Source organism: Momordica charantia (assembly GCF_013281855.1).
Source record: "Momordica charantia cultivar OHB3-1 chromosome 5 unlocalized genomic scaffold, Mcharantia_2.0 BLBB01000005.1, whole genome shotgun sequence".
In the NCBI taxonomy this organism is placed as follows: Eukaryota; Viridiplantae; Streptophyta; class Magnoliopsida; order Cucurbitales; family Cucurbitaceae; genus Momordica; species Momordica charantia.
This window is the reverse complement of record NW_028275163.1, coordinates 13,637,353-13,654,144: the sequence shown is the minus strand read 5'-3', so window position 1 is coordinate 13,654,144 and position 16,792 is coordinate 13,637,353.

Here is a 16,792-nt window from a genome sequence, read left to right as displayed (position 1 = left end):
TGTCCACATAACCCTGCTTCTGTTTTTTATGTAGGACATGGGAACAATAGAAACTTTAACCCATATTCGAACACCTACAACCCAGGTTGGAGGCACCACCCTAATTTCTCATGGGGAGGACAAGGAGGTTCGAGCGGTTTTAATCAAGGGCAAAGCCAACAGAACAAGCAGCCCTATGTTCCACCTACACAGCAATACATCCCACCACCGCAACAGCAGTACAATCAGAGAACACAGACTCCACCAGTTCAAAATAACAACTCAAATCTTGAGAATATGATGAAGGAGTACATGGCCCGAACCGACGCAGTGATACAATCCCAAGCGGCATCAATGAGGAATTTCGAGACCCAATTGGGACAGCTCGCCAATGAATTGAAGAATAGACCACAAGGTTCTTTTCCAGGCCATACTGAATTACCAAGACGAGAAGGGAAAGAACAGTGCAAAGCTGTCACCCTCAGGAGTGGACTGGCATATGATGGACCAACAATGCCAACAACAGATGTACAGATTCCGTCCACTGAACCAATTGTAAAGATACCAGAAAATCCAACAACACCAGAAAAAGAAAATATTAGAAAAGGTAATGAGGACACCCCGAGTGTTCCTCCACAGGTACAGCCTTCTTTTACCCCTACTCCCCCGTTTCCACAAAGATTAGTTAAGAAAAATAATGATTCCCAGTTTAGAAAATTTTTAGATATTTTAAAACAACTGCATATAAATATACCATTAGTAGATGCTCTAGAACAGATGCCAAATTATGCTAAGTTTTTGAAAGATATAGTTTCTAGGAAGAAAAAAATAGGAGAGCATGAACTGGTAGCCATGACAAAATGTAGTAGTGAAGCTGTAGGCAGCCCGCTACCCATGAAATGTAATGATCCTGGCAGTTTTACCATTCCATGTTCCATAGGAGGAAAAAACTTAGGTAGGGCATTATGTGATCTAGGCGCTAGCATTAATCTTATGCCATTATCAGTTTTCAAATCTTTAGGCATAGGAGAAGCTAGACCTACTACGGTTACCCTCCAACTAGCAGATAGATCTATCATAAGACCTGAGGGAATGATAGAAGATGTTTTAGTCCAGGTGGACAAATTCATTTTCCCTGCGGACTTTATCATTCTAGATTGCGAGGCAGACTTAGACGTTCCCATTATTTTGGGAAGACCATTTCTAGCCACTGGGGATATAGTTTTTAATGTGAGGAAGGGAGAAATTACAATGAGGGTAAATAATGAAGAAGTTAAATTTAACGTTCTAGACGCCATGAAATTACCAGGAGACTTTGAAGAGTGCTCTGCTATAAATAGCTTGAATCCTATTATGTTTGATGAGTTTTATGACTAATTAGTTACAGAGATTGAAGAAGAGCTTGATAAGATAGCAGAAGGACCAGAAGATATGGCTAATCCTATTGAAAAAATACAAAAAGAAGAATGCAAGTCGTTACTTCCGTCCATAGTGGAACCACCCACGTTGGAGCAGAAGCCATTGCCGTCGCATTTGAAATATGCGTATCTAGGGGATAACGACACTTTACCAGTTATTATAGCTTCCAATTTATCACCTACTAATGAATATTCTTTATTGCAGATTTTGGAGAAGCACAAAAAGGCCTTTGGATGGACGATAGCAGATATCCGAGGGATAAGCCCGGCCTTTTGCATGCACAAAATTCTATTGGAAGAAGATGCTAAGAACTCTATTGAGAGTCAAAGGCGGTTGAACCCGAAGATGAAAGAGGTTGTAAGGAAAGAAATTCTTAAATGGCTTGACGCCGGTGTTATATACCCAATATCCGACAGCAGCTGGGTAAGCCCAGTACAGTGTGTACCAAAGAAAGGGGGTATAACCGTGGTGGCCAACGAGGAGAATGAGCTCATCTCAACCCGAACTGTGAGCGGGTGGAGAGTTTGCATTGATTATCGCAAACTCAACAAGGTAACAAAGAAAGACCATTTTCCTCTCCCGTTTATTGACCAGATGCTCGACCGTCTGGCAGGTAAGGATTTCTATTGTTTTTTAGATGGATATTCGGGTTATAATCAAATTACTATTGCTCCAGAAGACCAAGAGAAGACAACATTTACGTGTCCGTATGGTACGTTCGCTTTTAGGCGAATGCCCTTTGGACTATGCAATGCACCCGCGACTTTTCAGAGGTGTATGATGGCCATCTTCTCTGACATGGTAGAAAATATTCTAGAAGTTTTTATGGATGACTTTTCTGTTTTTGGAAATTCTTTCGACGCTTGTTTAGTTAATTTGGAGAGAGTATTGGAGAGATGTGAACAAACAAACCTAGTCCTAAATTGGGAGAAGTGTCATTTCATGGTACAAGAGGGTATTGTTTTGGGTCACAAAATTTCCAAGCAAGGAATAGAGGTAGACCACGCTAAGATAGACATCATTTCAAAGCTACCTCCTCCTACAAATGTCAAAGGGATTAGAAGTTTTTTTAGGGCATGGGGGATTTTACCGCCGCTTTATAAAAGACTTTGCTAAAATTTCTAAACCCTTGTGTCAATTGCTAGAACATGATAGACCATTTGTTTTTGATGATGATTGTTTAAAATCATTTGAAATGTTGAAAGTTGCTCTAAGTTCAGCTCCTATAATTATCGAACCTAATTGGGATTTACCTTTTGAGCTCATGTGTGATGCTAGTGATTATGCAATAGGAGCTATGTTAGGACAACGTAAAAACAAGATCTTGCATCCTGTGTATTATGCTAGTAAGACTCTGACCGGTGCACAACTCAATTACACTACTACTGAAAAGGAACTGTTAGCAGTTGTGTTCGCCTTTGATAAGTTTAGGTCTTACTTGATAGGCACAAAAGTCATTGTTTTTACTGACCATTCTGCTTTAAAATATTTATTTGCTAAAAAAGATGCTAAACCACGTTTGATACGGTGGATTTTGTTACTTCAAGAGTTTGATATTGAAGTTAGGGACAGGAAGGGTACTGAAAACCAAGTTGCTGATCGCCTGTCTAGATTGGAATCCCCGCTCTGTGATGATGGAACTGTTATACGTGAACAGTTTATTGACGAGCAACTCTTGCGAGTTGATTCAGTTCCGTGGTATGCCGATATAGCAAATTATTTGGTAAGTCGAATAGTTCCTTATGAGTTCAACAAGCAACAGGTAAATAAATTTCTAAATGAAGTTCGATGTTATCGTTGGGATGAGCCTTTTTTATATAAGCTAGGACCTGACAATATCTTACGCAGGTGTGTCGCAGAAGAAGAGCACGAGGCGATATTAGACGCTTGTCATATGTCTCCAGATGGAGGACATTTTGCAGGACACAAAACCGCAGCCAAAGTTTTGCAAAGTGGGTTCTTTTGGCCCACTCTGTTCAAAGATGCAGATCAGTTTGCCCAGGTTTGTGACAAATGCCAACGGACAGGTAATATATCTAAACGCCACGAAATGCCTCAAACCCCGATCCTGGAGATTGAAATATTTGATGTGTGGGGTATAGATTTTATGGGTCCATTTCCATCTTCTAATGGTAAGCTTTATATATTGTTAGCAGTAGATTATGTTTCGAAATGGATAGAAGCCATTGCAACTGCTACCAATGATTCCAAAGTTGTCATTCGTTTTCTGCAAAAGCACATTTTTACGCGTTATGGAACCCCGCGTTGTCTGATAAGCGATGGGGGGGCTCATTTTGTGAATAGGTCTATGCAAAAGTTGCTGACTAAATACAATGTGCGTCATAGGGTTGCAACAGCATATCATCCTCAGTCGAATGGGCTAGCCGAAATATCTAATAGGGAGATAAAAAACATTTTAGAAAAAACTGTAAATCTTAACCGTAGGGATTGGTCTTTTAAGCTTGATGATTCACTTTGGGCATATAGGACAGCATTTAAGACTCCCCTCGGCATGTCCCCCTATAGGCTAGTTTTTGGAAAAGCATGTCATTTGCCTCTTGAGCTAGAATATAAAGCATTTTGGGCTACTAAGAAATTAAATTTTGATTTGTTGGCTGCAGGTGAAGCAAGGAAGTTACAATTGTTGGAATTAGAAGAACACAGGCACTTTTCTTATAAGAATGCTAAGTTGTTTAAGGAAAAAACTAAACAGTGGCATGATAGGCGTCTTCGGCCGAACAATCTTCAAGAAGGTGATCTGGTTCTATTATTCAACTCTAGGTTGAAACTTTTCCCTGGAAAACTTAAGTCTAGATGGTCTGGGGCAGTGGATCTAGTTGACTCTAAGGGAAATGTTTTTAAAGTAAATGGGCAGAGACTTAAGCCGTATTTTGGAGAACCAGTGGATAGAGGAAAAACCTCTATTCAACTTTCAGGTCAATAAATTTTTGCGAAAAATGTTTTTTCCTTCTTATCCGTTTTTGAAAGAACAAAAGTAAAGGAAGGAAGTCTTTGTATCTTGTATTTTCTTTTTTGTTTCATTATAAAGTTTTTCTTATTAAGAGAATGTTTGTGAAAACGTTGAAAAAAAAAAGAAAAAAAGAAAACGTTGAAAAAAAAAAATAAATCACGCAGGCGCCTGGCGCCTGCCCTGTTTTTCCAGCATTTCGAAAACTCTCAGGTTCGAGAAGTCGTGCAACATATCTACAACTTAAGGGCTTCATTGGATTTTGCGGTTTTACCTTCATAGCCTCCAGCGCTAGCTGCTATCCTTGGTCATCCATCTCCCAGCACTGACACTGATCCTAATCCACAACTTCCGACTTCATGAAGGGGAGGTTCCTTCTTTGCTATTTTTTGTGTTTTATTCTTTTTGTTAATGACGTATTTTGCATATTCTAGCATTACTACGCATGTTTTTTTTGTATTGATTATGTTTCGAGCTCAGTTGAAGCATGAATAAATTAGTATCGTTTATCTTCTGATCACTTAAAGTATGCCTTCACTTAACCTTAGTTTAGCTTTTCACATGCCTATTTTGAAGCATCTGTGCTGTGCATGTGATTTCATGTCGATGATGATTATAAGAGATTGTTGAGTTTTATGTTCTATGCCTGACTAAGCTTTGAGCTATTTCCTTTGTTTATGTGATAAACTCATTTTCTTTTATGTCTTTTTGATCTTTACAGACTTTAAGCTTTTTCTTTGCCCCTATATAGGAAGTCCTTGTCCTTTTTACTGTTAAGCCTTTTTCATCCGATGCAAAAGTCTTTTCGTAGTGAGGACACTGTCTCTCTTAAGTTTAGGGGGGACAGTCGTTGTGTCAGTCGTTGTTTCAGAAAGATAAGGTGTTATTTATATTTAAAAAATCATGCTATTTTCTTTTGAAAAAGAGTCAGTTGGAAAAAAGAAAATGTTGAAAAAGCACTTTGCTTAAAAAAAAAAAAAAAAAAAAAGTTGCAAAAGAGTAAAAAGAGTCTTGTTGAGAGAAAATAAGAGTGGGGAAAAGACTTGTGTTAGAAAGAAAAGAGCGGTAAAAACAATGAGAGTTAAAGAAAATGTATTTATGATTCCCGAGTCCTACTGTAGACACCCATTTAGTTTTAGGTTGGGTGTTGACTTTGAAAATAGCAGTAAAGATGGTGATAAGTGACTTCGTGTTTCTCATTGTCGTCGTTTTATGACCTAGCTGTTAGTTCAGAGTCTTTCTACGAGTAGCTGTGGTTGAAACCGATGTTAGTGTGTGAAAACCTCAGGGGCTAGTAGTCGGTCTTTCAGATGTAAAAGTCTTAGTGTAAGGAGGGAGTGTGCAGATTCCTTAGGGGTATTTGAAATCGTTTTCTGTTTTTGAAAGAGAAAAAAGATTTTGAAAGAAAAAGTTTTTATCATTTCAAACTTGGTTTATAGTGACTAAGTTTACAAAGGCAATAGAATGGTAGGCTTTGACATCTTTTCCCTGAGACAATTTATGATTGAACATCTCGGTTGCTTTTGCTTTTCCTTGTCCATGTGTTAGAAAGCTGATTAAAGTTGCTAAGTTTTGCTTGAGGACAAGCAAAAAGTTAAGTTTGGGGGTGTGATTACGCTTGTTTACATGCGTAAAAAGAAGGTTTTAGATGCTGTTTTTACAATGTTTCAGCTTTGTTTCGGATTTTTCTCGATCGTTTGAGTTCCAATTCATGCAAAATTCATATATTATGGTTTGTGGTTGGCTTATATTGTATTTATGACATTTTAGGACCATTTGGGAGTGCAAATTAATCAAAAGAAGCAAAAAGACGGAAAAACCATCATGGGAGGCGCCAGGCGCCTGGGAAGCCTGCAGAAAAACTGGTTTTCTTCCAACTTTGCCCTTAATGAAACGCGTCTTCCAATGCGTTTTGGTGGTTCCAACCGATGCATACGTGTAGAAGAAGTGTTCCACTATCAGTTTGAACACGATTTGGTCAGTCAAAAGAGTTGGAAATGGGTGATTCACCATCGTTTTAGGACCTACCTAACCAATTCTGCACAGCTATAAATTCCAGCAACTTCTCCACCAAAATCATCAAGCCTTGCTTCCTTCTCTTGATCATTTTTAGTGCTTCTTTGTTGCTTTCTAAGTACTTTTGAGTTGCTTTCATTAGTTGCTTTTCGTTTTTAAATCCCGAGTACTTTACATTCTTTTATTGAGCTTTGTTTTGTTTCCATTTGTACTTAGTTATTTTCTACTTATTCAAATATATAAAAATCTAGCACTTTGCTTATCTTCTCTTTGCCTTTACTTTATTTTTAGTTAAGAGAGTTGTGTTTTGGAAGAAAGAGCACGTGACACTCTCCCTTGCTTGAAAGAGAAGGGCGAAGCTCTCAATCCCGATAAAAACTCTCCGTTAGTTAACTTTTGTTTTTCACACATGCATTCCACATTCAACCATTTTACTTGCTGTATTTTCTTCAATATGTCTTTCTAAATTCCCGTCTCTAGCCCGGTTATGGATAGTTAGCCTTTTATGTCTGAAAAGGGTTGCTAAGAAGTAGTGTTTTTACTTTCCATTCATTGCTCAACATGTTTTCCCAAAAAGTTAGGATTTAGAGAAGGCCACTGTAAGTCTTAACAAGTCAATACTGAAAAGGTTGCTTATTTGCATTGTTGAGTGGTTAAACCGAGGAGAGGAGCGCCTTAGACATAAGGGTTCCGCTTAAGTAGCCTAGACATAGGACCTTAACCGGAGGTTGCGACTATTTCCATCCTAAAACTAAGATATATCTCATAATAGACATATTAGGGAATGTCTTAGGACTTTGAACTTGCTTAGACATAAGTAAAGACTTTGCTAAAATTTCTAAACCCTTGTGTCAATTGCTAGAACATGATAGACCATTTGTTTTTGATGATGATTGTTTAAAATCATTTGAAATGTTGAAAGTTGCTCTAAGTTCAGCTCCTATAATTATCGAACCTAATTGGGATTTACCTTTTGAGCTCATGTGTGATGCTAGTGATTATGCAATAGGAGCTATGTTAGGGCAACGTAAAAACAAGATCTTGCATCCTGTATATTATGCTAGTAAGACTCTGACCGGTGCACAACTCAATTACACTACTACTGAAAAGGAACTGTTAGCAGTTGTGTTCGCCTTTGATAAGTTTAGGTCTTACTTGATAGGCACAAAAGTCATTGTTTTTATTGACCATTCTGCTTTAAAATATTTATTTGCTTAAACAGATGCGAAACCACGTTTGATACGGTGGATTTTGATACTTCAAGAGTTTGATATTGAACTTAGGGACAAGAAGGGTACTGAAAACCAAGTTGCTGATCACCTGTCTAGATTGGAATCCCCGCTCTGTGATGATGGAACTGTTATACGTGAACAGTTTATTGACGAGCAACTCTTGCGAGTTGATTCAGTTCCGTGATATGCCGATATAGCAAATTATTTAGTAAGTCGAATAGTTCCTTATGAGTTTAACAAGCAACAGGTAAAGAAATTTCTAAATGAAGTTCGATTTTATTGTTGGGATGAACCTTTTATATATAAGCTAGGACCTAACAATATCTTATGCAGGTGTGTAGCAGAAGAAGAGCACGAGGCGATATTAGACGCTTGTCATATGTCTCCATATGGAGGACATTTTGCAGGACACAAAACCGCAGCCAAAGTTTTGCAAAGTGGGTTCTTTTGGCCCACTCTGTTCAAAAATGCACATAAGTTTGCCCAGGTTTGTGACAAATGCCAACGGACATGTAATATATCTAAACGCCACGAAATGCCTCAAACCCTGATCTTTGAGATTGAAATATTTGATGTGTGCGGTATAGATTTTATGGGTCCATTTTCATCTTCTAATGGTAAGCTTTATATATTGTTAGCAGTAGATTATGTTTCGAAATGGATAGAAGCCATTGCAACTGCTACCAATGATTCTAAAGTTGTCATTCGTTTTCGACAAAAGCACATTTTTACGCGTTATGGAATCCCGCGTTGTCTGATAAGCGATTGGGGGCTCATTTTGTGAATAGGTCTATGCAAAAGTTGCTGGCTAAATACAATGTGCGTCATAAGGTTGCAACAGCATATCATCCTCAGTTGAATGGGTTAGCCGAAATATCTAATAGGGAGATAAAAAACATTTTAGAAAAAACTGTAAATCTTAACCGTAGGGATTGGTCTTTGAAGCTTGATGATTCACTTTGGGCATATAGGACAACATTTAAGACTCTCCTCGGCATGTCCCCCTATAGGCTAGTCTTTGGAAAAGCATGTCATTTGTCTCTTGAGCTAGAATATAAAGCATTTTGGGCTACTAAGAAATTAAATTTTGATTTGTCGGCTGCAAGTGAAGTGAGGACGTTACAATTGTTGGAATTAGAAGAACACAGGCAATTTTCTTATGAGAATGCTAAGCTGTTTAAGGAAAAAACTAAACAGTGGCATGATAGGCGTCTTCGGCCGAAAAATCTTTAAGAAGGTGATCTGGTTCTGTTATTCAATTCTAGGTTGAAACTTTTTCCTGGGAAACTTAAGTCTAGATGGTCTGGTCCCTTTAAAATTTTTAAAGTCTACCCATATGGGGCAGTAGATCTAGTTGACTCTAAGGGAAGTATTTTTAAAGTAAATGGGCAGAGACTTAAGCCATATTTTGGAGAACCAGTGGATAGAGGAAAAACTTCTATTCAACTTTCAGGACAATAAATTTTTGCGAAAAATGTTTTTCCTTCTTATCCGTTTTGAAAGAACAAAAGTAAAGGAAGGAAGTTTTTGTATCTTACATTCTTTTTGTTTAATCATAAAAAGTTTTGCTTATTAAAAGAATGTTCTTGAAAACGTTGAAAAAAAAAAAATTACTCAGGCGCCTGGCGCCTGCCCTTTGCGAAAAAAAATCACGCAGGCGCCTGGTGCCTGCCCTGTTCTTTCCCGCATTTTGAAAAATCTTTTTCCTTCGTGGTTTGGGTTTCATTTTCGAATTTTATGGGTTTTATTTTGGGTCAAACATTAATCCTTTGTGATTTAAGTTTCACATCTCTCTTTAAACTCAAAAATACTTCAAATTTTGTTTCCCTAATCCTATTTGGAATTCAAACTTATTTTTTCCTTTTAGGTTTAGGAAACCTAGTTTGAACTTAAAACTCAATCTCTTTCCATTTAGGATTTAGTTTGGGGAAAGCTTTAAATAGACCCATTGCCTAAGCCTTACACCTCAACAAAAACCCACACAACTCTCTTCCTCCCCTTTGTTTTTCGAAAAAATACTCCCTCACCACCCTTGTTTTCGATTTTCAGCCACAACCAAGAAGAAGAAGACATTTCCAGCCTTTGTTTATTTCTATGGTTTTTTCTTCTCAACACACTTCACTCCGTACTTCTCCTTCCCAAGCTCCTACACAACCTCCTATGATGGGCCCACATGGTTATGTAAATTTTCAGCAGCTACCCACCCTTAATATACCTCAAAACAGTGAGTTTAGGGCTGCAAATCCTCAACAACTTCCTCCAATGATCAATCCGGGTATGTACCAACCGTTTATGTTTAACCCGGTCACATATAGCCATAGTGCGTGGGAAGGAAATAAGGTTTGATGCCACTCAGATCAACTACACCCCGAACATTGAGAATATCAGAGATGCTGCGGGAAATAAGATGTTAGTGACTCCGACTCTAGAACAGCTCGGTGAGGCTCTAGAATGTGTTGGGAAGCCCTCTGCCACTTGGGATTTGACTACTCATGGCAAGGTACGACTAAAACCCGAGGATGTTTCACTAGCTGCTGCAAGATGGTTATATATAGTCAAAAAAAGAATTCTGCCAACGGAGCATGATGAGCATGTCACTCAGGATAGGGCACTGCTGGTTTATGCCATGCTAAAGGGCATAGATGAGAATTATGGAGAATTGATCAATACCAGTATCCATGAGTGTGCCCACCGGACACGTGGTAAGCTTTATCACCCACGCTTGGTCACTTCTTTATGCTTGCGACAAGGTGTGCAGCTCCCTGCGGATCAAATTAAGAAAGATGCCTCAGTTGTGGAAGAGAAGAATATTCGGAGAATTATCGCTCATGCGCTACAAAGAAGGGCAGGTACTGAGACGTCTCCTACATCGGAGATCCGTCGTCTCCGAGAGGAGAACCAACACCTGCGAGATCAGGTTTGAGAAGTCGTGCAACATATCTACAACTTGAGGGCTTCATTGGATTTTGCGGTTTTACCTTCATCGCCTCCAGCGCTAGCTGCTATCCTTGGTCATCCATCTTCCAATACCGACACTGATCCTAGTCCACAACCTCCAACTTCATGAAGGGGAGGTTCCTTCTTTGCTATTTTTTGTGTTTTATTCTTTTGGTTAATGACGTCGTTTGCATATTCTAGCCTTACTACGCATGTTTTTTGTATTGATTATGTTTCGAGCTCACTTGAAGCATGCATAAATTAGTATCGTTTATCTTCTGATCACTTAAAGTATGCCTTCACTTAACCTTAGTTTAGCTTTTCACATGCCTACTTTGAAGCATCTGTGCTGTGCATGTGATTTCATGTTAATGATGATTCTAAAAGATTGTTGAGTTTTCTGTTCTATGCCTGACTAAGCTTTGAGCTATTTCCTTCGTTTATGTGATAAACTCATTTTCTTTTATGTCTTTTTGATCTTTACAGAATTTAAGTTTTTTCTTTGCCCCTATATAGGAAGTCCTTGTCCTTTTTACTGTTAAGCTTTTTTCATTAGATGCAAAAGTCTTTTCCCAGTGAGGACAATGTCTCTCTTAAGTTTGGGGGGGACAGTCGTTGTGTCAGTCATTGTTTCAAAAAGATAAAGTGTTATTTATCTTTGAAAAATCATGCTATTTTCTTTTGAAAAAGAGTCAGTTGGAAAGAAAGAAAGTGTTGAAAAGCACTTGGGTTAAAAAAAAAAAAAGACAAAAGTTGCAAAAGAGTAAAAAGAGTCTTGTTGAGAGAAAATAAGAGTGGGGAAAATACTTGTGTTAGAAAGAAAAGAGTGGTAAAAACAATGAGAGTTAAAGAAAATGTATTTATGATTTCCGAGTCCTACTGTAGACACCCATTTAGTTTTAGGTTGGGTGTTGACTTTGAAAATAGCAGTAAGGATGGTGATAAGTGACTTCATGTTTTTCATTGTCGTCGTCTTATGACCTAGCTGTTAGTTTCAAAGTCTTTCTACGAGTAGCTGTGGTTGAAACCGATGTTAGTGTGTGGAAACCTCAGGGGCTAGTAGCCGGTCTTTCAGATGTAAAAGTCTCAATGTAAAAAGGGAGTGTGCAGATTCCTTAGAGGTATTTGAAAACGTTTTCTGTTTTTGAAAGGAAAAAGGATTTTGAAAGAAAAAGTTTTTATCATTTCAAACTTGGTTTATAGTGACTAAGCTTACAAAGGCAATAGAATGGTATGCTTTTACATCTTTTCCCTGAGACAATTTATGATTGAACATCTCGGTTGCTTTTGCTTTACCTTGTCCATGTGTTAGAAAGCTGATTAAAGTTGCTAAGTTTTGCCTGAGGACAAGCAAAAAGTTAAGTTTGGGGGTGTGATTACGCTTGTTTACATGCGTAAAAAGAAGGTTTTAGATGCTGTTTTTACTATGTTTTAACTTTGTTTCGGACTTTTTCTCGGTCGTTTGAGTTCCAATTCATGCAAAATTCATATATGATGGTTTGTGGTTGGCTTATATTGTGCTTATGACATTTTAGGACCATTTGGGAGTGCAAATGAATCAAAAGAAGCAAAAAGACGGAAAAACCTTCATTGGAGGCGCTAAGCGCCTGGTAGGCTGCAGAAATCCTGGTTTTCTTCCAACTTTGCCCTTAATGAAACGCATCTTTCAATAAGTTTTGGTGGTTCCAACCGATGCATACGTGTAGAAGAAGTGTTCCACTATCAGTTTGAGCATGATTTGGTCAGTCAAAGGAGTTGAAAATGGGTGATCAACCAGCGTTTTAGGACCTACCTAACCAATTCTGCACAACTATAAATTTCAGCAGCTTCTCCACCAAATTCATCAAGCCTTGCTTCCTTCTCTTGATCATTTTTAGTGTTTCTTTGTTGCTTTCTAAGTACTTTTGAGTTGCTTTCATTAGTTGCTTTTAGTTTTTAAATCCCGAGCACTTTACATTCCTTTATTGAGCTTTTTTTTGTTTCCGTTGTTACTTATTTATTTTCTATCTATTCAAATTTATAAAAATCCAGCACTTAACTTATCTTTACTTTGCCTTTACTTTGTTTTTAGTTAAGAGAATTGTGTTTTTGGAGGAAAGAGCGCGTGACACTCCCCCTTGCTTGAAAGAGAAGGGCGAAGCTCTCAATCCCGAGCAAAACTCTCCGTTAGTTAACTTTTGTTTTTCACACATGCATTTCAATTTCAACCATTTTACTTGCTGTATTTTCTTCAATATGTCTTTCTAAATTCCTGTCTCTAGCCCGGTTATGGATAGTTAGCCTTTTATATCTAAAAAGAGTTGCTAAGAAGTAGTGTTTTTGCTTTCCACTCATTGCTCAACATGTTTTCCCAAAAAGTTAGGGTTTAGAGAAGGCCACTCTAAGTCTTAACAAGTCAATACTGAAAAGGTTGCTTATTTGCATTGTTGAGTGGTTAAACCGAGGAGAGGAGCGCTTTAGACATAAGGGTTCCGGTTAAGTGGCCTAGACATAGGACCTTAACCCGAGGTTGCGACTATTTCCATCCTAAAACTAAGATATCTCTCATAATAAACATATTAGGGAATGTCTTAGGAATTTGAACTTACTTAGACATAAGTCAAGTGAAAAGCGTAGTCGTTGGTTCCTAAAGTAAAATGCATATCGTCCTTAGCATATCCTTGATTCTTTGTTGGCTAACTTGAAGTAATTCGGGCTAGGTTTTACCATTATAAGACCAAATCCCAAATCCAAAACCATTATTTGTGACCACTTTCCATTTTACAAGAATCACTCATTTCAACGTTCACTATTCATTAAAACTTTAGAGTTTGGAAATTATTTAGAAGTCATTGAGGATCGATACTTGGATACTCCATCCATTTTATATTACTCTAATAGATGTGCGCTTGCATCTATAGAATTGTTACCACGCTTAGTGCGTGCATTCAGCATAAGCTCAGTCATTATGTTCCAAGATCGAGATGCTTGTTTGAGTCCATATATGGACCGTTTAAGCTTGCAAACCTTTTGCTCTTGACCTTGTTCTATGAACCCTTCGGGTTGAGACATATAAATACTTTCTTCAAGATTGCCATTCAGAAAAGCAGTCTTGACGTCTATTTGCCATATCTCATAGTCATAATATGTGGCAATGGACAGAAGTATTCTAATAGACTTAAGCATAACTACAGGGGAGAAGGTTTCTTCATAGTCCACCCCTTCCCTTTGTGTGTAGCCTTTTGCGACAAGTCTCGCCTTATAGGTCTGTACCTTTCCTTCGTCGTCTCGTTTTCGCTTGTAGATCCATTTGCACCCTATGGGTTTTACCCCGTCAGGTTGATCTACAAGTTCCCAAACGGAATTGAAGTCCATCGACTCCATTTCCAGGTCCATTGCTTTGACCCATTTGTCCTTGTCAGTATCTTCCATTGCTTTCTTATAGGTCAATAGATCCTCGACGCCGTCATCAGGTATGACAACTTGAGTTTCAGTTAAACCCACGTAGCGGTCAGGTTGTGACACAATCCTCCCACTACGTCGAGGCACCCTCAACACTTGAGGTGGATGTGACTGACGCGATGTGCTGGCTTCATCAACAACTCTTGTTGTAGTGCCAGTTTGATCAACAACTCTTGTTAACGTGTTTGTAGCCTCTTCGGAAATCTCGTTAATTACTACCTTACTTCGTGATTTATGATCTCGAACATGGCCTTCTTCTAAGAAAGTAGCATTTGTCGATACAAACACTCTGTTTTCTTTATGATCGAAGAAGAGACCACCTCTCGTCTCTTTAGGGTAACCTAAGAATAGGCATACTTTTGAACGAGGTTCCAGTTTCTTCGGGTTAGTCATGAGCACGTGTGCCGAGCATCCTCAAATGCGAAAGTGACGTAAACTAGGTTTACGACCCTTCCACAGCTCAAAGGGTGTTTCAGAAACACTCTTTGATGGAACTACGTTCAAAATATAAACTGCAGTCTCCATTGCATAACCCCAAAACAAGTTAGGCAACTGAGCATAGCTCATCATTGATCGAACCATGTCCAACAGGGTTTTGTTTCTCCTTTCTGATACACCGTTTTGTTGAGGTGTACCAGGGGCTGAGAGTTGAGACGTGATTTCATGTTCAATCATATAGTCCTGGAATCTCAAGTCCATATACTCTCCACCCTGATCTGATCGAAGTGTTTTAATGATTTTACCTAATTGATTTTCAACTTCAGTCTTGTACTCCTTGAACTTTTCAAGGGCTTCAGACTTATGTTGCATTAGGTATAAATAACCATACCTTGAATAATCATCGATAAAAGAGATGAAGTATTCATACCCTCCTCAAGCTCTAACATACATCGGACCACAAAGGTCTGAATGTATAAGTTCTAAGGGCTCTTTGGCTCTATAACCTTTTCCAGTAAAAGGTCTTTTAGTCATCTTGCCTTCAAGACAAGACTCACATGGTGGTAAAGAATCGTCTTCTAACTTACTTAGAATGCCATTCTTAACCAACCTCCCAATCCTATTGAGATTAATGTGACATAATCTTAAGTGCCAAAGATAGGTATCTTCCTTTTGAGAAACTTTTTGCCTTTTATTTTTGAGTTCTAGCATTTTTAAACAACTCGGTATTTAAAACTGCTTTAGTTATGGTTGGTCTTAGCACATACAAGTTGTTTTCAAGTAAAGCTGAACAAATATTAACACCATTTCTTGAAATGAACGCTTCATTTATATGAAATGAAATTGAATACATCTGTTCCAACAAACAAGAAATTTAAATTAGGTTCCTTTTAATCTTAGGAACAACGTACACATTATCTAATAATATATACATATTCTTGTTTGTAAACAACTTGAGCTCCCCTACCGCCACAGCTGAGACGACCTCTCCCGTTCCGACCTTGAGAGTCATCTCTCCGGCGTCAAGCTGCCTCTAGAAACTAATTCCCTGAAATGAAGAACAAACGTGATTAGTGGCTCCTGAATCCAGTATCCAGGCGGAGTCATCGTTCTCCACTAAACATGTTTCCAATACAAGTAAATCATATTTACCTTCGTTGGCTTTCTTCTTTTCGGCCAAGTACTTTGGGCAGTTGCGCTTCCAATGCCCATCCATGTTGCAGTGGAAACACTTTCCTTTCTCTGCAACCTTGACCTTGCCTTTCTGGGCAGCAGCAGTTGAGTCAGGTTTAGACCCCTTACCAGCAGCCTTGTTCTTCTTAAAAGTCTTACTTCCAGAAGAAGAGGGCGCAGACCTGGTTCCAGAGGACGATCCTTTGTTGAACCTCTTTGAGCTGGCAACATTTGCCTCCCCTTCTTGTCCCTTACATTTCATAAGAGACTGGTAGGTCTGAAGCTCGTTTAGGAGAGTGGTAAGAGTGTACTCCAGCTTATTCATAACCGCATTACTGCAGAATGGAAGGAAACTCTTCGGAAGAGATTCCAGAATAAAGCTGACCTGACTCTGCTCGTCTATGACGGCCCCGTTCGACTTAGCCACGTTGAAGTGGACCATCAGGTTGAGAACGTATTCTCGCACTGATGAACCCTCCTTCATGCGGGAGTTGAAAATGAACTTAAGGGCTTCATGTCGAGCTTGTGAGGATGGTTGTCCAAACATGCTCTGCAGCGAGTCCATGATCTCCTTAGCGGTGACCGTGTCCTCGTGCTTCTTGGCAAGCACATCAAATATGCTCGCCAAGATGTAGACCTTGGCTTTGTCATTGGCCTTGACCCACCTGTCATAGGCGTTGCGCACCGCCACAGTGGCGTTAGCGCATGAGCTTTAGGACAATCCTCTTGTAAGACGAACCTAAGATCATCTATCGCTAGTATAGTGTTTAGGTTTGACTTCCATTGTTTGTAATTTTCGCCATTAAGTCTTTGCGCGGCTAAGAGTGCAATAATAGAAGTAGACATGCTGAAAGTAAAAACAAATCTATATTAGTTTGATGCATTAGCCTTTTAAACCCAATCAAAATTTTAGCAAAAGTAATTAAGCACCCTAACAAAATTGTTTTGCAACGACACTTCAGTGATTTAGAGCAACAACCACCGTAGGGCGGACAGGTATTCCCTCACCGAATTGAGACATTCTCAACTAAATTTTACACCAGAATAACTCTTATTCCTATAAATTTTAGTCATCGTTTATTGGGTCAGGAAATTGCTAACTAACTTAACAACTCCTTATAAGTGTGACCCAACATTTTCGGACCTCAGAGGTCCACCCCAATAATCCTGCCGTAGGGAAGGAAAATAT